The sequence below is a fragment of the Thamnophis elegans genome, chromosome 5 (assembly GCF_009769535.1).
Source record: "Thamnophis elegans isolate rThaEle1 chromosome 5, rThaEle1.pri, whole genome shotgun sequence".
Classification (NCBI taxonomy): domain Eukaryota; kingdom Metazoa; phylum Chordata; class Lepidosauria; order Squamata; family Colubridae; genus Thamnophis; species Thamnophis elegans.
Genome location: NC_045545.1, coordinates 63,087,552 through 63,109,273, shown reverse-complemented (window position 1 = coordinate 63,109,273; position 21,722 = coordinate 63,087,552).

The window sequence follows — 21,722 nt, the reverse complement described above, 5'->3', positions numbered from 1 at the left end:
GATTCTGTCGGGAATGTCAGCAAAGCAGTATGACCTTTGTGAATACAAAATAAGTCTTGAAAATGGAAAAGTTACTCATGCACCAAAACAATTTTTTTTGGTTATAGATTTATCCCCAGTGGTAGATCTTGAAACAGTAATTGTACTATGAAATAATTACGTTTTATCTATCATCAGTTGAAAAGAACCATCAAAGCTTGGTTGTAAGCACCATTTCACTTATTTCTGAATTATATTATTTTTTCTTTCTACTTTCTCCTCTGCCCCAAACACATATGCTGTCTCTGATTCTATTATGGATCTCTGAAAACATGTGAATTGTAGTTACACAGTTGCCCTCTTAGTATGATTTAATTAGGTGGTTTTTTTAAAGGCATTCATTTGCTAAACTAATGTATATCTTCTTTTTTCTATTCTGTTGCTAACCACTTAAGCCACTTCACATTAAATGGATATTAACAGAAACAGATACTGAAAAAAATGATTTTCTTAATTCATGAATAGAGTCACCTTCAGTTTGTGGCAATATTGGCTGTGAGAGTATTGTGTAATATTCCAATACTTTCCAACACTTCAGACTTCTTAGTTGTTTTGTTTAGGACAAAGTAACATACCATTTTAAATTGCTAGAACAACTCTGCCAATGCCATGAAGCACATTGCAGTGGTGGGATAGACCGGTACGCCCCGGTATGGGCATACTGGTACCTGCTGGGAGCACCAGGTACTGTTCCGGTACGGTGCTCCAGCGGGCCCACCGATCCGCCCACTCTCCTTACCTCTATTTGAGCTGACTGGGGCATTTGCACACAGAGTGAATGGCACCTGTGTGACGCTCCGCTGAGCAGCTGGAGTATTGTGGGCAATGGGTATGCATGTGCATGCTGCACACGCATGCACATGGTGTACACCTGGCCCCGTTGCAGTGTACCAGTTGCAATGGGAGCCGGAACCCACACTGGCACATTGTGCTATCAGTGAAGAAGGGGATGCACCAAAGGATTATTTAGCCAATACTTTCTTAAAATTAATAAATGTAATACATAAATCAACTTGTAACAATCCTATCAAATTCTCAAATAAGAGTTTAGAGTGGTCAATGTACTCACCACCACCACCACCATCATATTTCAGATCCTTGGAAAGGATTTAATAGGTAGAGAAAATGCCAAATCCAGTTTAAGCATCTGGCTGGCTGTGTGACCAACCATAATACAGTTTAAATCTAATTTATCAACTGTGGCAATCTCTCAGAATGTTGGAACTGCAGTTGTCAACACATTTTTCTTAAGACAAATATGGAATTCTGGGAGTTGTATATCCATCATTTCTAAAGGTTGTCCCATTGTGCAAAATATGTATAATATGCATATTTCTGATCATCATAGCACAATGTTTCCTTATAGATAAGATTAATCACAAACACATTAGCTGGCCCACATATCGATTACGGCTACAAAGAAGATGTGGATTTACACTATATTGTCAAAAGTATTTGCTTACCCATCCTAATAATCAGAATCAGGTGTTCCAATCACTTCCATAGCCACAGATGTATAAAATCAAGTACCTAGGCATGCAGACTGTTTTTACAAACATTTGTGAAAGAATGGGTCGCTCTCAGGAGCTCAGTGAATTCCAGAGTGGAACTGTAATAGGATGCCACCTGTGCAACAAATCCAGTTGTGAAATTTCCTCGCTCTAAATATTCCACAGTCAACTGTCAGCTGTATTATAAGAAAGTGGAAGTGTTTGGGAATGACAGCAACTCAGTCATGAAGTGGTAGGCCACGTAAACTCATCCAACATCAGTGTGTAACCTCACAAATGCGCTTCTGGAAGAATGGTCAAAAATTCCCATAAACACACTCCTGAACCTTGTGGACAGCCTTCCCAGAAGAGTTGAAGCTGTTACAGCTGCAAAAGTTGCAAAGGGTCATATTGAACCCTATGGATTAGGAATGGGAGGTCACTTACAGTAATTTCATATGCAAGTAAAGGCAGGTGAGCGAATACTTTTGGCGATATAGTGTATTTTCCAGAGTGCCTGAGGGTAGAACAAGCCCAAAGTCTAAGCATTATAGAGACAGATTCAAGTTTGAAATAAGGAGGAATTACTTGATCATGAAAGCTGTTAAACAGTGGAATAAATTGCCATCTGGAGTTGTGAATGCTTCACTGCGAAAGTGTTTAAACAAAAACTTGGGCAAAAACTTGTCCAGGATGATCTGAGGATTCCTGCCCTGGGCAAGTAGTGGATTAGAAGATCACCAAGGTGCCTTCCATCTCTAAAATTCAAGGGAACAATAATCCAGTAATCACTCTGGAATTGGTGTGGGAAGGTTGGGGGATAGAATGAATATAAATTGTTTGCTTTAGGGGGAAAAAAAGAATCATGATCCACTTGTGCAACTTCCAATCAAACATTGTCTCTGAGAAGTAATTAATAGCAATTCAGATAATCCATTATTAGAACAAAAAGAACAAAAGATAGTACCACTGATTTCTAATTAGGAAGTTGACCATGTAATTGATCCAGGCTGGACAGGTCCACAATGTCCTCATCTCTAAACAATCATCTCTGGACAATTCTGAATGATTCTGTTATACAGTTCATTGCATATTCCCTTTCCTCTTCTTACTACTCTATTGGTATTCATCAGTCATCTTCTTTGGAAAAATCAATGATCAAATAGCAGCTGGTTTCTAGTGAATACCATGAGGTGTATCACATAGCACAACTCAGATGGAGTGGGAGATATCATGGAGATTGGATGTGCTGCTGTAACTAAGTGTAAACATTATACTCCAAGAAGTACTTAGTTCAAATCTCATTTCAGGCTAAATCCAAACCTTTGGCAGTGTTTACTGCATTAAGTTGACAACAACAACAATAGCAAATGATAGCCTTATTTATCAAGCTGTGAAGATTGAAAATGTGTTTGAATACACTTGTTCAACAGATCATTATTAATATAATAGGAGTGGCAATATTTATTTGAGTTTAAAAACAACAGCAACTCATGTGCGGCCACTGCATTAATTTCGGTTAGGTTCAGGTCACGACCAAATCACGTTGTAACCAAAGTTATAGAACAAATTATGGTTGTGACCATAGGTTCTACTGTCTAGTGCATTCTCAGGAAAGAAACCCTCAGTGAACCTGTTAATTTCCCATCACATTCCTGCAAAATCAGATTGGGAAAAACTTGTGATATTCTCAATTTGTAGAATAACTTGTAATAACTTGCTCAAGGTCATTCAGCAAATGAATTAAAAAAATATTTTCTAAAATGTATGTATGATTGTATTTAAAATGCATACACCATCTCTTTCAAATGAATAAAATAAAAGTAACATATTCCAGGGGAAAATGGATAAAGAAAATATAGCATAAATCTGATTTCTGATACTGACACTGGAGGCCATAGTGGAAAACTTCTCAGATACTTAAGAGCCGAGGGCTTGGCAACACCTGGAAAAAACAGCCAATTGACGACCATCAACACACTAATTAACCAATAGGAAGGCATCACCTAAATATGACTCATAGCATAGCCCAAAGTTCATATTCCTGTAGAGAAAAATTCCCTGAAGATGGGCTTCAGCACAAGTCCAAAAGCTTGGAAGAGTAAACCTCTGGTCCTGGTGATTGACCCAAATTGGATCTTGCAATAGTGGAAAGTTTTCAAAGGCTAGAGTATCAATTATTTGTAAATATGGGAGACTGGTTGTGATTAGCAGATTTGCATAAAAAATCATCCCAAACTAAACCTGGAATAATAATATTGAATTGGAATTTGCATTTCTTTAACAAACCAGGCACTGTATTCCAGAAGAAAATTGAATTTGTCCCTTTTACTTAAATTTAGTTCTGGCTATTTTAGCTGTATAGGAAGATTTTAAGAGAGGCTATCAGTTTGAGGTGATCACTTAATTTTTAACATTTTAGTGGTTTGTTTGTGAGGGTTTTTTTGTTTTGTTATAGTTGCCCCTGGTCCCATCAGTTATTTTCTGTTATGTAAACAATAAGAATAAAACCAATCTGAATTTATTTGTTGTCAGTTTCTAGTGGAAAGTTTACCTATTATTTTTTTTCCTCTGGGTTTTGTGTACAGTGTAGAGATCAGTATATAGGGTCAGGATTTTATCTGGATCTTGAAAAAGGAGGAAATAGAGTTCAACTCTGGACCTGTTCTGAATTCAGAAAGGTAGAAATATTGTCTTAGTATCAACCCTTGGTGCAATTAAGCCTTCTATTCTGCCTCATCTCAAAATTAGCTTGTTGTTTCTCGGCAGGGCATGGATAATCTATTATCAGATTTGCCTTGGAAATGGACTGTGATCAGTTTTGTGATCACGATCTTCCTTCACATGGGCTTTAATGTCTGAAAACAACAGAGTCTTGTTTCATGCAACACATACCGTATTTTTCAGACTGTAAGACAAACCTAGCTTTTGGGGAGGAAAACAAGAAAAAAAAATCTGCCTCTGCCTTCCAGCAATTTGCCTCCTTGCAACAAACAGCAAACAGCCTGGTCAGCTTCAGCACTGCCTGATTTGGCATGAGCAGCTGATTGGCAGTTGGATCTGCCTCCCAGAATATCACCAATCAGCTGTTCCAGGCTGCAGGGATTGCCGCCACCCATCAGCACCATCACTTCCCATCTGTCACTGCCTCCGTGCACCCCATTTTCAGCCTCTGCATACCCCATTTTTGGCCTTTAAATGTCCTCTTTTTGGACTCCACTTGCCCCATTTTCAGTCTCCACACGTCCCATTTTTGCCCGTTCCATCCTGCTGCTGCTGCTGTCTATCCCTGCCGCCTGGAACGGGCTGAAAACAGAATGCATGGAGGCCAAAAATGGGGCATGTGGAGGCCAAAAACAGGGCAGCTGGCCAAAAATGGGGTGCGCAGAGGCAGCGATAGGTGGTGGTGGCGATAAGCGGTGGCAGCGGAGATGGGCGACAGTGGCAATACCCACCAGCCTAGAACAGCTAATCAGTGGTATTCTGGGAGGTAGATCTAACCTCCAATCAGCTGCTCATGCTAAATCAGGATGTGCTGAAGCTGACCAGGCTGTTTGTTGCAAGGAGGCAAATTGCTGGGAGGCAGAGGCTGAAAGGTGGGGCTCAGTGGGTGAGTGGCGCTTCGGCAACAACTGCTGTATAAGACGCACAGACATTTCCACACACTTTTTTGGAGGGAGTGCATCTTATCTTCCAAAAAATATGGTATTTAATCTAAAACACTGCTAATTTCGTGAATGGTAGGTAGAAGGAAATATAAAACGAGGTTCTTTACCTCCTTAAATGTGGAGTTATATTTATAGTTCAAGGCAGGGGTGGGTTTCTCGCCCCGTTCCAACCGGTTCGGTTGGAACGAGGCCGGCGGCGTCCTCGCGCACGCACGCGGCGTCCTCGCGCACGCACGCGGCGTCCTCGCGCACGCACGTGGCACGCGCATGTGTACTAGCGTCTGCGCGATGCTCCAGCTGCTCCTGGAGGATCGCGCAGGCGCTGTATGCGTTCTGCACATGCGTGGAAAGTGCAGAATTCGTAAAAACCGGGTAAGGAGCGGGCGCGGGTGTGCGGGCGCGTGCGGGCGCGCAGGGGGGCTTCGCCGTTCCCGGAAGTTACTTACTTCCGGGTTCGGCGACCAACCGGATCGCAGGGACCGGTGCGAACCAGTCAAAACCCACCCCTGGTTCAAGGAGACTTTTGGAGTATCTAGAGAGCCAAGGTGGTCATAAAATAATTTTCAGTCAGAATATCCAGATGTATAAAATCACGTAAGGAGGCCAACTGTTACTCTGTTCTTCCAACCAACAATTTTTCAAGTCAGTAATTGATAGAACCTTTGCATTTAATATTAATGATGATGATTGGGGTCATTCAACAGGAGTGATGTTATCCAAAATTCCTTCAGTGTTAGAAAAAATACACTGGTTTGACATTTGTCTACCATCACTATTGCCTTGGCTATTGTATAAGCTTCATTAGTTTTGAAGTAAGCAGCAATTTGGGTGGAGCACTTTTCAGGTTCGCCACTCAGAATAAAAGATAGTATACCTCTAGCTGATAATGATTTTCTTTTCTCAGGTTCTCTCCTTAGCACATTTTGCATTTCTTTGTGAACTGTAACCCAGGTGATGATTGGGGCTTGTGTCTATTTCTAGAGGTGTTGAATTATGGGTGACCATGGATGAAGTAGAACTCTGTGCTACTCCTTCCACGGTTAGTAACTCTCCAAAATTTAGGCATCTTACTTCCTCTGCTGATCTCTATTTTATTTCCATTACTTAATTTTTTTTTTACTTAATTTTTTTTTGTATAGTGTAACATTTATTTTGCATTATTTATTTAATTGTAGTATAACACCATGTCAGGGACTCAGGGACTCAGGGGCTCAGGGGCTCAGGGGCTCAGGGGCTCAGGGGCTCAGAGGTTAAGATGCTGAGCTTATCAATCAGAAAGGTCGGCAGTTCGAATCCCTAGCACCTTGTAATGGAGTGAGCTCCTGTTACTTGTCCCAGCTTCTGCCAACCTAGCAGTTCAAAAGCACATAAAATTGCAAGTAGAAAAATAGGAACCACCTTTGGTGGGAAGGCAACAGCATTCCGTGCTCCTTTGGCATTTAGTCATGCTGACCACATGACCATGGAGACATGGCTCTTCGGATAACGCTGGTTCTTTGGCTTTGAAACAGAGATGAGCACCACCTCCTAGAGTCAGGAATGACTAGCACATATGTGCAAGTGGAACTTTTACCGTTTCTTGAACATTTTATCCAGGAACATATGATCGAAACTACACCCAAGAACTCTTTGGTTTTCTTTCCCATGTCTATATTCCATGTTGAAGTACAGAATGAACCAGAGATTGTTTCTCAAAGTAGGCAGTATTTTCTTGGACAATGGAGGTGATCAGCTCTATTAGAGGTTAATAGCTTTACATGTTGTTGCTAATAATTCCCTAAGATTGTCTAGCCCTTTTCTAATATACACTTGTCCAGTATCTGGCGAAGTCCTGAAAGAGTTAATCAAGTTTGTCTTTAACAGTTCTTCAGAAAATTGATTTGCTGTGGGAGGTACAGATTATTTATTGAAGCTGTCTCTTCTCAAGGACGATGGTGGTAGAACGTCCTTGGAATTACCTACTTTTATGTTGCTACAATTAAGCTTTAAAGTAAAAGAAATGCCAAGATGACTTATTAATGGACTAACTCCCTCTGTGTGAAATAGATGCAATGTGAACATATCAAACTTGCTTAAAAAAGACTTCATTCTGAACAACAGGATAGCAATAGTGGGATGTTTAAACGATAGAAGGATTCATTTAGTCTCTCTCCTGGATGGCAATCATTCAATATTCTACAAATCAATAAACCACCTTTCAGTGTAGACTAAAGGTTGAGGAAATGGCTACACTTCTGGATCCCTATTTTTTCTCTCTTTACTCTCTTATTTTGGATGTGTAGAGTATTTAGATTTGGCTGTAAGTAACAGTTACAATTTGCTCGCCTTTCATCTAATTTTTCCGGGGAGAGTGGGACTTGCTTCCCATGCTCCTCTGGATGTAGGCTTAGATCTCTTAGTTTATTCCTCACTCTCTTTTAGGTTCCAAATTAGGACTCATCTTTCTACCACTATAATCTGCTTTTAAGTCACAGTTGACTCTACATGTGCTTGTTTTAATTGATTCAGCAGCAGTATTTGGATGATTAGTTAAGCTGAATAAGTCTGTGGGCCGAAGCTCAAAAATTGACAATATTGTTTGGCTTATCAGTAGGCACTGTCTGGTTATAAAGTCAGTAATATTTCTTCTTTAAAAAAAATTCTCATCCCCTTGTTGCATAAGCATTGCAGCAGCTGTTCAAATGGCTGCAATTTGAGAAGGGGAAGCTCCCTCGCGCATCTGGCAGAGAGATCTAAAAATTTGTATCTTCACTTATAGATACCAATTCTAGGGAATTGTATCTATTTTAGAGGTTATAAGGAAAAATAAGATAGGGTTGATTATTTATGACAAGTGGATATTTATTTTTTAGGTCCCTATCAACTTTGAGCTGTTTAGTAGGCTTGAGTGAAGTCTGAGAATCATGGATGTGAACCTTGCCTAGTATTCCTTTTTCCCATGGCAGAAATAATAAAAATATCAGTCTCCAGTAAAAATAGTAAAAGTACAGGTCTTCAGCAGAAGAATAAAATGAATAAAAATAAAATAAATTGGAATTTAAAATTAAGAAGTGACTGTATAGGGAGTTCTTAACAATAAATGTTATCTTGTACTATATTTCTGGGCTCCCCGCTTAACTACTAATTTGAAAAAGGCTCCCATTTTCTTATTATGCTACTTCAGGAAGCTAGAAATGACATTGGTGGAGTTAATCAAATTGGATAGCATGAGCAATGAAGTAATTACTGGGTAATTCTAATGCCTGCTTTATCTGAAATGCAGGTAGTCCTTAGGTTATATCCACTTGTTCAGCAACCTTCAAAGTTATGATATCACTGAAAAAATAGACTTATAAAAGATGCAAGAGATTTTTGTATTTCAGAAATTACTGAGGAAGTAACTTCAAATCCACATGTATTGCTGAAATTTTCTTCTTGTTAAATATGTGGTAGATTCAAACAAAAGTTAATATGTGGCAACAAATCTGTGCCTTAGAGATGAAAGACCTTGGCTACAATCAATTAAGTTATCTGATCTTATTGAATCAATGGCAATTTAAAATGGCCTTTCCTGCTGCAACTCTACAAGTCAAATAAGGTGGTTTGATAGCCTGTTCAACCTCCCTATTGGGTTGGCTATATTTCTCCTTTTATTACATTGTCAATTAGCTTCAGAAATCCATTAAAATAAATTTCTCTGCATGTGAAGGATAGGAATGCACTGTTACATTTTCAAAAGGCAGTCATGTCTCCCAGATACAGATTCTGGGATATTTCAGCCTACCTACTCATATAATTCCCATTAACTAGTCAGTTTAGTTGTGTATTAGCAATCTAATCACCCAGAGGACAATTTGAAAGAAATGAGTCAGCATGTCCTGCTGGGGAGCTGCATGATAATTATAGTCTTTCATCTAAGAATGATGTATTTCAAGCTACCATTTATATACACTTATCCCTTTGCTTTGGGATTCAAAATTGCAGAAAATGACTATGGTACTGTATTCCGATGGATTGCATCATTCTCCAATGATTTATCTGAACAACAGTGCTGGACTTCAGAAATAAAGAAATGATACTTCTTTAATCCTCATTCCTATGGGGAATTCTGGATTCAGCCAACTTTCCGGTCCAATTTGAATGTCAGGACTTAAGACAGTCTTTTTCCTTCTTTCTCCCCTCCTTATACCTGTTTCTTTTGTAACATTTTCCTAATGAAGAGAAATATTTGCTACCTTTGATCAGCTACAATCAAAATACTGTTTTAAAGAGATTTGCAATAATTTATGCATTTAATTTTAGGCTTCAATTTTGTGTTTTATTTTGATGAATTGTTGTTTCAATTACAGAGATTTTGTTTACTTTCAGTCTCCAAAAGTTTCTAATCTACTTAGGGCTTGACGCACAGTTTTCAGAATATTCTTCAATATTCTTCCAAAACTGACAGGAATTATCACTGCTTTGTCCTTTAGTAATAATTCTTGGCTACAATCACAAAGAAGCAGCAAACTCAAGGGAAAAATCTTCTAGGTTAACTCAGAAGAGATCCATTAAGTTTGACTGAATGCACTGTCAAGGGCATGTGTAAAACCTCAGAACATAAGATTGCCAAAGTACTTAAAAAGAAAGAAATAGTATTTAACTCCCATGTATATATACTAAAAATCATGGAAAACATATTTATTTTGTTTAGCAACTTATTTCCACACTTTAGGGTATAGATGTGTGCAGAAGAGCCATTCTGTTGAAACTAATGTGGAATTGCATCCCAACATCCAAATTCCTTTTCTACATTTATTCAACACTTAAATTCAATAGAGCCAGTTTTGTTTAGTAGTTAAGATTAAGAACCAGATTATAAACCAGGAGACTGTGAGTTCTAGTCCCACTTTAGGCATGAAAGTTGCCTGGGAGGCCAGTAACTTTCTTTCAATCTAGCCCACCTCACCAGGCTGCTGTTGTGGGAAAATAAGAGAGGAAGGAGTATTGGGTACATTCCCAGCCTTGAATTATTTATAAAAATAAAGGGATTACAGATAGTCCTCAATTTACAACAATTCGTTTAGTAACCATTCAAAGTTACAACAACACTGAAAAAAGTGACTCATGACTGCTTTTCCTACTTACAACCATTGCAGCATCCCCATGGTCGCATGATCAAAATTCAGATACTTGGCAACTGACTCACATTTATGACGTTTGCAGTGTCATATTTTGTGTCCTTCTGACAAGCAAAGTCAATGGAAAAACCAGATTCACTTAACAATCATGTTACTATCTTAACAACTGCAGTGATTCACTTAACAATTGTGGCAAGAAAGGGGGAAAAATTCATGTAACAACTTTCTTGCTTAGCAGCATAAATTTTGGGCTCACTTGTGCTCCATAAGTCGAGGACTACCTGTATATAAATACAGTTTTTTTTAAATACAGGCAATAACAATGGAACCTGGCAATAACAATGGAACCATTTGGCTCGATCTGGACTCGCTTTTTAACAACGTAATAAGTGCGCAATTCTATTTTTTTTCTTCCTTTTTCTATCTTTTTCTATCTTTTTCTTACTGTGTTTGGGATATGTTAGGAGTATGTATGAGATTGAATGAATGATCCCACTTTTTATCATTATTATTGTTGTATTTTTGTGTTTTAATCACCACGTGGGGATTGTTTGAGTGAGTGAATGAGTATGTATGATTCGGAGGACCTGGTGGGATTTGCGGGGGCCACCGGGGTGGTTGGGGGAACTACATCCACGGGAGAGGGTCGGGGCATTGCGGTCATAACAGGGAGAGGCAGATACGGCGTGGACTTTAGGGCTGGCCATTACCGGGGAAGGAGGGTTCGCTATATCACAGAGATCCCTCCTTCCGGCCCTATGAGTCCCACTCCAAGGTCAGATGGCGCGAGTAGTCAGGACCCTGGTCTCAGGCTGTTGTCGCTAAATGCCAGGTCTGTAGTTCACAAGGCTCCCCTCGTCCGGGACTTGATAACAGACGAGGGCGCAGACCTGGCATGTATTACTGAGACATGGCTGGGCACGGAGGGAGGAGTCCCCCTCGTAGAGATGTGCCCAGATGGATTTCAGGTGCTTCATCAGCCGAGAGCCCAGGGAAGGGGTGGCGGTGTGGCTATTGTAATCCGGGAGTCTTTAGTACCTCGTAGGATCCCTGTTCCGGAGCTTGTCGGGTGTGAGTCCCTACTGGTGACGCTGGACCTCAAGGGTCAAGTGGGTTTGCTGCTTACGTACCTGCCTCCCAACTGCGTTGCAGCAGCCCTCCCCTCGCTCCTCGAGTCAGTAGCCGAGCTGGCAGTTGAGTTCCCTAGGCTTATGGTTCTGGGGGACTTCAATTTGCCTTCGCTCGGTGAACACTCTGATGGAGCGCAGGAGTTCATGGCTTCCATGACAGCCATGGGCTTGACCCAGGTAATTCGAGGCCCAACCCACTCAGCGGGTCACACGCTCGACCTCGTATTCCTCTCGGAGCAGTGGAGTTATGATCTTGGTCTGAGGGGAAATGAGATCATTCCCCTGTCGTGGTCAGACCACTGCCTACTGAGGCTAGACTTCCGGAGGCCAAACCCCCACCGTAGGGAGGAGGAACCGACCAGGTGGTTCCGCCCCAGGCAACTTATGGACCCAGTAAGGTTCCAGACGGAGCTTGGGGTTATTCCAGATGCTCTCGCCCACAGTTCGGCGGAGACTCTTGCTGCTGCCTGGCACTCGGCAGCATCAGAGTCTCTGGACCGGATTGCGCCACTACGGCCCCTCCGGGTCAGCAGCCCACGGAGGCCTCCTTGGTTCACCGAGGAGCTCCGTGAGATAAAGCGCCGGAGGAGACGCCTAGAGCACCTGTGGAGGTCCAATAGGTCCGAGTCGAGCCGGGCACTGTTGACATCTTGCACCAAGGAGTATATTCGGGCTTTAAGAACAGCCAAAAGATCACACATTGCCTCCTTGGTAGCGTCCGCCGAGTCCCGCCCAGCCGCCCTGTTTAGGATAACCCGCTCCCTCCTAAATAGGAGGGAGACGGAGAACCCCTTACAGGGTAAGGCTGAGGAGTATGTACAGTTCTTGGCGGACAAAGTTGCTCGGTTTCGATCGGACCTGGACTCCACTCCTGCAGATCCAGCCGAGACACAAGGGAATGATCTGGCAGACCATCTCTGGGTTGAGTTTCAGGATGTTGCCTCCGGGGATGTGGACAAGGCTATGCGAGCTGTGAGTGCCTCCACCTGTATACTGGACCCGTGTCCCTCCTGGCTGGTTGCCAACAGCAGTGAGGTGACACGAGGCTGGATCCAGGCGGTTGTTACCACCTCTCTTCGGGAGGGGCATCTCCCCACCGCGCTGAAGGCGGCGGTGGTGAGACCCCTTCTGAAGAAACCGTCCTTGGATCCAGCAGTTCTTAACAACTACCGTCCAGTCTCCAACCTCCCCTTTGTGGGGAAGGTTGTTGAGAAGGTGGTGGCCTTCCAGCTTCAGCGTACCTTGGAGGAAGCTAACTATCTTGACCCCTTCCAGTCTGGCTTCAGGCCCGGTTACAGCACAGAAACCGCTTTGGTCGCATTGACCGATGATCTCTGGAGAGCCAGAGATGGAGGCTATGCGTCCATCCTGGTTCTCCTTGACCTCTCAGCGGCTTTCGATACCATCGACCATGGTATCCTTCTGCGACGACTGCGGGAGGTGGGGGTGGGCGGCACTGTTTTGCAGTGGTTCTCCTCCTACCTCTCGGACAGGTCGCAGTCGGTGTTGGTGGGGGGGCAGAGATCGTCCCCGAGGCCCCTTACTTGTGGGGTGCCGCAGGGCTCGGTCTTATCCCCCCTACTATTTAACATATACATGAAACCGCTGGGCGAGATCATTCGGAGGCATGGGATAAAATACCATCAGTATGCGGACGATACACAGTTGTATCTGTCCGCCCCGTGCCAACTCAATGAAGCGGTGGAAGTGATGAACCGGGGCCTTGAGGCTGTCAAAGACTGGATGAGAGCTAACAAACTGGTGCTCAACCCGGAAAAGACCGAGTGGCTGTTGTGTTTTCCTCCCAATAATTTGGCTAATGTTCCATCAATCAGGCTGGGGGGACAAAATTTATACCCCTCAGACAGGGTCCGCAACTTGGGAGTCCTCCTGGACCCACAGCTGAGTTTTGACCATCATTTGTCAGCTGTGACCAGGGGGGCATTTGCTCAGGTTCGCCTGATGCGCCAGTTGCGGCCCTACCTGAACCGGGAGGCACTCACAACAGTCACTCGAGCCCTTGTGATCTCCAGGCTGGAATACTGCAACGTGCTCTACATGGGGCTGCCCTTGAAGAGCATCCGGCGACTTCAGCTAGTCCAGAATGCGGCCGCGCGAGTGATCGTGGGCGCACCACGGTTCGCCCACATAACACCAATCCTCCGTGAGCTGCGCTGGCTACCTGTTGATCTCCGGGTGCACTTCAAGGTCCTACTTACCACTCACAAAGCGCTCCATGGTAGTGGATCTGGCTATCTGAGAGACCGCCTTCTGCCAATTACCTCCCTGCGTCCCATCAGATCGCACAGGGTAGGCCTCCTCCGAATTCCATCCGCCAGTCAGTGCCGACTGGCGACTACGCGGAGGAGAGCCTTCTCAGTTGCAGCTCCGACGCTATGGAACAATCTCCCCGTGGAGATCCGCACCCTCACCACCGCCCAGGCCTTCCGCACGGCCCTTAAGATCTGGCTATCCCGTCAGGCCTGGGGATAAAAAATCTTAGTTCGTCCCCTCCCAAATGATGAATGAATGTTGTGCTCTATTTTTAATATTATGTATTGTCTTATGTTTTTTTGTCTTTGTACCCCCTTCCCCGTGTTTTGTAAGCCGCCCTGAGTCCCCTCAGGGAAAAGGGCGGCCTATAAATTATAATAAACATTCCAAACATTCCATTCCAAACCTATTTCGAGCAGAAGTCTGCATTGTACTTTATATGTAAATAATTTCATTTCATTTTTTCCCCTGATAGCCTGTTGATTTTATATACATTATCCCTGAAGCAACATCTTTCTTCTGCAACCTGCCAGTTTAAGCACTTGATATTGACAAGCAAGGCCACAAATCTATTGGAATCTGGTTGCAATTTACAAAGCAAAAAATTAAAATGGCATGAACTGTGTTTATGTTTAGTCAGATATGGATAGTGTCTGGCCTTCCAAATATTCTGAAACTCTCACTTCAATCAATTCTGGCTACAATAGTATAGCCAAGAATGATAGGAGCTGCAATCTATCCTCCTCATCACCCGCACTTGATTGTGATTTAAACTAATGGGGACACTTAAAGCTGCAATTGACATCTGAACTGCCAAAAAGCCCATTTCTAGCATAGTGCTTGTGATGTGATATGTAAAAACAACTAAGACTGAACAACACATTTATTCCCCATCCCAAGTTAAACAATACTCAATCTGCAGTGGCATAATTGAATAACTGCATTTCTAATAGTAACTGCACTACTAATAAATCCTATAGTTCTGTCAGTCAGACTCTTAATCTCAGATATTTGGAGGAAAATGTAGTTATTTTCATGGAAAGAGGGATGCATTGAAGATGTGTTCATCCACCAGAGCATGAACCCGTTTCAGGCAGCGGATTTCACACTGCAGCTGCAGCAACAACTTTACATTCTCTGAATCTCCATAGGTTTTTTCCCCCCAGTTGGGAGACAGAAAACTACTCAATAGGACAAGGAGGCAGCTTTCCAATGCCCTGAAAGTGCCTCACTTACCTCACCTTATCGCTTACAATTATTTATTTATTGGAAAATAGATTTATTTTATTTTCCTCAGGAGAAATGCTTGAGAGACTTCTCCCACATCTCTGCCCATACCAAAATAAATTGACCAGCGTCCCATACAATCCAGGCTGCAAAATGTCTTGGCCTGCCGCCAGCTGTCCCATAACACATACAGAGCTTTGCTTTTACCCCAAGCAGGGAGGCGAGCTGAGGGCAGGTGGTCATAAGTCGAGGACTTATAAGCCTTTAGGGTATTTTTTTGTTTTAAAAAAAAACAGGGCTCTCGCGCCGGACCTTGGGCGGGGCGGGCTGTTGCACACGGTGGATGTGAGGAACATGTCAAACCAAAAGCGAGCGGGTGAGGGAGGGAGAGGCGGGCGGAGCGCGCGGTGTGTTCGCACTACCGCAGAGGGAGGGAAGAAGGAGGGAAGGGGAGAGCCCGCCGCGTCCTTCGGCTGGATGGGAGATTTGCGAGGAGCCCAAGTTGTGCAGCGGCCCGGCTGGCGGTGAGGAAAAGAGGCAGTGCCTGACCGTTCCCGCTCGCTCGGTAAGAGACTGCAGCAGCGCGTGGCGTGGCTCGGGATGGCGACCCCGCGGGAAGTAGGGAATCCCACCACCACCACCCCCGCCAGTGCGCCTCTCGCTGCCCGCCTCCTGCCAACCTGCTGGGGAAACTCCTGCGAGCGAGGCGATTAACTAAACGGCGTGGCTAAATGGGGGGCGCGACTCTCCCGCTAGGAAGGCAGAAAAGGGGCCGGCCTTGGCTCGGCGTCCCCGCGTGTGCGGCAGGCTCTGCGGCGAAAGTTTGCAGGAGGCGGCAGAGGGCGGCCCGCGCTGCGGAAGCCGGCGATAGCACAAAAGCGCAGATCCCGGCGAAGCTCGGAGGCGGAGGTGTTGCTGGTCTCCAAAAGTGATGGAGCCGGAAGACAGTAGAGTTATAAAGGGCTTGCCTCGGAGCAGATACAGATTTGTCTCCAGGCGAGGTATTATCTGGAGTGAAAGACCGGCAGGCTTGCCTTTCAGGGCTTCAGTAAAACAACTGAAGCTTTGGAAACCGAGGGTGGAGATCAAAGCGGAAATATAAAGATAGAAAGCGATAGAACTTGGGGAGGGGGAGGAAGAAGAAGAAACGGGGACCAAACCAAGAAGCAAGTTTCTTTCATAATTGTATTTTTCAAAGCCAGGGATTTATTTCCAAAAGAGATGACGGGATGTTTTGCGAGTATTTATAGCAGTTGGATGGCTGTAACATATGGAAAAAAAGGAGACTTGGTACCCTGCTGGTATTACAAATGTTGACCCTCAAGCAAACCAAGCAGCCATTTTCCCGGGAATTCCTGGAAAGAGGGGAAGTAGTGGGAGAGAGAGGGAGAGAGAGAGAGATCACTCAGAGAAAAGTGCCCTGCTTAGAGAAAGCTAAATGGGAATCTTAGGAGCCTTCCGTTAATAGCGCAGGGGGCATTGTGATTCCCAAAGTCCTTATTGCAGTTCTTTCTTTTATAATAATTTATAATTATTTGGAGGCTGTCTTCAGACAGGCAGACAATTCCAATACGATTTATTTCTGTGAGGCAGCTTTCTAGATTTAGGAGAGAAAATAAATTTATTTTACTGATATGAGTTTGGATCCAATGACCTTACTATATCGTCTGCCCTTCCTCAGTGGAGGATAAGGAATGACCTGAGTCTTGCTATAAAGAGGAAACAGCGGTCCTGTTGTAATAACTAGAAGGGAATCCTGGGCAGGATAATGTGAAATGTGGATGAACATTTTAGAGAGAGGGAGGGAGAGAGAAAGAGAGGGAGGGAGGGAGGGAGAGAAGCTATAGATTGAAAGAAATTTCTCCAAAAGATGACATTTCTGCAGAAGCCAGTATTAATTTTATTTTGTGTTTGTAAAAAAGTATTACTTTTTTATTTTCTGTTCTATCAATCGACGGGATTCAGATCTCGGAGACTGCTTGGACCCTGCAATTTGCTTGGCAAGGTTTTTCAGAAGTGGATTGCCCTTGCTTGCTTCCTGCGGCTGAGAGAAATTGACAGGCCAAAGGCCATCCAGCTGGCTTTGTACATAAGGCAGGACTATAACTCACGGTCTCTTGGTTTCTAGCCCAATGCCTTAGCCACTACACCAAATTGATCCTCAAAAAATGTGTCCTCTCCCTTTTAAAAAGATTATGAACGTGCCCACAGTGTAGAAAGCGGGTACTAGAGAGAGTAAAGTAAAGCCATCTTCAAATCAAACTCAGCTCCTATTGGCTACATCCATATGTCCATATTCTTTTCTTGGCAGCAATACAAATAGGATTCACCACTGCCGCCTTCTAGGTGTTTTTTTTTTAAACTTCCCAGACTAGACTACATCCCTGGATTTTCCAGGTAGATTCCCATCCAAACATTATCCCTGCTTAGCTTTCTTGATTAGACAATATCATTTGGAAAAGACTGACGTGTTTGTTTGTGTGTGTACACGTGTATTAAAAATATTACAATAACTCTCTAAAAGATTCTCAGTGAATTCTTGTCAGTATACTTAAGTGGTAAAGTTTCAGGTCCAAGGGCAGCTTGAAATATATGTGTGACCATTGTTTTTCTACTACTACTGTTCCCTCACTGATACATTTGAGATGGCTGCTAGAGCCTGAGAACTGATTTGCAACATTATCAAAAGTTGGTCAAATCAACACTGTCATCACACTTTGGGGTAGAGATGATGCATGAACAGGGGTGGGTTGCTTCTGGTCTTACTGCTGGTTCACAATCCATGCTTAATGTGTGCGTGCTGCGCTCATGCGCAGAACAATTTACAATGAACTATGCATGCACAGTCACTAAAATCCAAAATAATGACGGCCAAGTGGCAGCAAGGGAACTGGTTCGAGGGTATGGCAGGCCTGGGTCGCTGCCAGTTCTGCGACCCAGGCCTGAATTCCAGTACCGATTCAACTGAACTGGGCCAAACCAGCACCAACCCACCACTGTGCATGAATTAGAGTAAAGTTTTATAATGGTACACGATAAGTTTGAAAGTGGATTGTATGTTACAAGGTGATTCTGGGTCTACAGATAGTTGTTCGAGGTTATAATTCATGCTGCTGAACTACGTTTCTTTGACAATGATGAACTAAAGAAGAAGCTACTGGTGCTAAATCATCAAATCATATTCTGGTATTACCTCTTTGGAAAAAAAAAGTCCAAGAGGTTTAACTGCTTTGGAAAATAGTTTTTTTTCTGAGTTGAAGCTAATAGTTTTGTGCCTTCCACGTATGAATCTTTTGCATAAAAATGTATTTCATCACTGCTCTTTGCACCAGAGAAGACATCTTAAACACTCTTTTCGCTCTAGTGGGTTTAAGATAATATGTAAATGTTAACCACATGGACTTGCAAATAATTCTTGTAAGCTAACTAAAGACCAATAAATTCTACCAAATTTGCAGAGCTTTGTAAAATATGGGCTTTGTAACTGATCCGAGATTACATGGAACACTGAGAAATAATTCTTTATCTAAAAGTTACTGAAATTATTGGATTTAAAATTAAGGATCAGAGCTAGCCAGGTCACATGTTCATGTTTTATGTTTACAAATAGCTTGCCTGGCAAGCTGGAAACAGCCTGGAAATGATATAAATCAAAAGTAGGATTATGTTATTTCCAGCACAGTAATATATCGAGATTAGTATTCTTAAAACCCTGACTCTTATAGTTTAAGCTTGGAGCCTAACAGACTTAAACATGAAATAATTATGAAGAATCTTGCTTTGGGGTAACTAGACAATTTATAATTGTATTCTGCATTTATGTTTATATTATGTACTATTTATTAGTATTACTAATATTACTAGTATACTCAATACACTAGATATAGAATAATAACAGAATAACAAAATTGGAAGGGCCCTTGGAGGTCTTCTAGTCCAATCCCCTGCTCAAGCAAAGACCCTCTACCATTCCAGACAAATGGCTGTCCAGTCTCTTTTTAAAATTCTCCCACAATCTCTGAAGGCAAGCCATTCCACTGGTTAATTGTTTTCACTGTTAGGAAATAGTTCTGTTTTATATCTGCCGGATAAACCTAAAATAAGAAATAAAATAAAGAGTTAAAGAAATGTGAGTTAAACATAAATATTGCACAAAAATCTTGTTTTTTTTTTTTAATTGACCTTGTGGTTCCTTTGCTGAATGACCTTGATTAGTCATTTATGCCTTATATTCTTTGCAGAATGAGGCTATCACAAGAGTTGTCTCCTAGTCTGATGTTCCCTGGATGGTTTGTGCTTTAGCTCCTATTACAGCTTGTCAATGGTCATGTTGGCTTTGGCTCACAGAATTATCTAGTGAAAAGGCCCTATCTTAGGAACATCTGCAGGCTGCTTTTGTTGCAGAAGATTCAGAATTAGAAATGATCAAATATTGTTGGGTAGAAAGCAATTTAAACACCAGCAATTAAAAATCACAGATGCTGTATTGGAAATCTTTTGACATTAGATACGCAGAAAACAGAGCAGTTCTCAGGAATGCTCAATTAAAGCAAGGTATGCAACTAGCCGAAGCATCTGTGATTTCTGCATTTATTAATGAGGATGAGATTAATTGTGCATTTTAATAAAACAGGATCTCTGTACTGAAAGCACCCACCTTTCTTTCTACTTGCTATATTTCTTTCTAAAACAGAAAAAAACACCAAGTCACTGTTCCTGAATCTAGTTTTTTTTTAAAAAAAAAACCTTCCTGTTTCCTTTATGCTTGTATAAAGAGGGAGCTTTGCTTGTTTGGAAAAAATAAATAGATTTCAAAAAATAGCAAAAAAGAGATGATTAAAAGAGAGGATCATGGTTCTCTTGATCAACCTTGTCTCCTATCTTGTTAAATCTCTGGCTAGTGATTGCATGAAGGCTTTCTATGCCCATTCCTGTGCAGGCCAATCTTCCTACGGTAATTTATAAACATCTAGAACAGAGGTGGGTTGCTGCTGGTTCGGCCCAGATCGGGCAAACTGGTAGTAGCGTTCACCCACCTGCCTAGATGCTTCTGCACATGCACAGAAGCGCATGCCGGTCCACAAACAAACTGGGAGTAAAAATAATAGAAACCCACCACTGATCTAGAATCTCTGGTTGGCAAAAGGGTGGGTTGCCCCATGCAATTTCATGGCATCTTCCTAAAAGTCTTCTCTAATCAAGTGTTATGTTGTACTACATGTCATAAATGCTATAGTAGTGCCAGTTGAATGGATAACCTCTTCCTATCAAAATTCTGAATGGAAAAAAAAATGAATCTCAACATTTTCCTGGTGCAAATCAATAGTGCAAATAAATAGTACATACATATCTACAGTAACTGTACCCCATGGCATTCCCTTTTGTAGCAAGCAGTGCATCAAAGACATAAGGCAAATGAGTTGAAGGCATTAACTAATAAGAAGAAAATGAAATATTTGCTAACACCTTTCACTGTTTCTGTCTTTTAACTTTCTATCCCTGTAAACTATCTTTGGGTCTGCCACTTCAGTGTATCTTAACAGATGTTGCTTTCTGTTTTAAAAAAATCTTTCCTCTTTTGAAGATCTCTTGATGCGTTACATGTAGACGTTCTAGTGTTTGGTTTCATGTGCCTCTATTTAAACTAGGTTGGGGGCATATCTGGAGCATCTGTGCCCCTGGGCAAAACTATTAAATCCCCCCGAGGGGAGAGAGAACAGTTACTGACCCCAACTTTGTAAGGTTATAGTTATTGGGGGCAGGCAGGATACACAAATGTTCTGTATTCCATGGAAGCAGCAGGCTTAAGCCCCACAAGAATTTCCCATTACTACTTAGTCACTCAAAATATTTCTCCCCTGGGACCCATCCATTTGACCATTAGACTCAGAAGTAGTTGCTCTCTTCCACATTCAAAATATAACCAGATGTGCACGTGGGACTCAGTCCATTCCCAACTCACTCACTTGAAAGTGTCTCTCTTAGTCATATTGTATCTGGGCTGCAAAACCTCAATCATTAGTAGCAAAGAACCATGGACATGTCCTCTGTTTGCTGCCATCTAATCGGCTTCCTGGTGATCTTATGTCACAAGATCAGTTTGTTAAAAGTCTTGATAGAAAATGGTTGACAAGGGACAACCTAGCAGCTACCTCCTTGCCTTTACTATATGTGTCATTTTTAAAATCTTTAAAAAGTTGAACAATTATTTGTTGAGAAAGGTGGTGTTATACTTAACTTTTGTAGTGTGGAAAGCTACAGAATGGATATAGTCCTATCACGTGTAAGTGGGGTTAGGTTGGTGAAATGGTGGTAGTGTATTTAAAAAAAATCTGAAATCATTTTCCACCTAAACATCATGGGAACCTGTTCCATCTTACAACAGTCATGGTCAAAGGGCCCCCAAAACTTTAAAATTGGACTTAGGGTCTACAATTGCCTATTGTGTCTTAAAGTGTCCACAGGGGAAGAATTAGAAGGAAAACTGAGGATGGAGTCAGTCATCTATTGTATCCAATAAGCCATTTACTAGAATTCCCAAATCACTATTTGATCTGCTTTGATCTAGGATCCTAACACTCTATACTTTAAATACCTATTATTGAGTTAGTTATCAGGAATCCTTGTCAATCTACTGAAAATCATCTAGAAATCTACCATCTAACTCAATCTACTTTGTCATTCCATCTTCCTTAGGATATCCAATCTGAACTACAATCGAATGGAGTAAAAATTCCATGTTGCTATGATAATTTTCATCACTTGATTGTAACATACGTTGTACAAACATATACA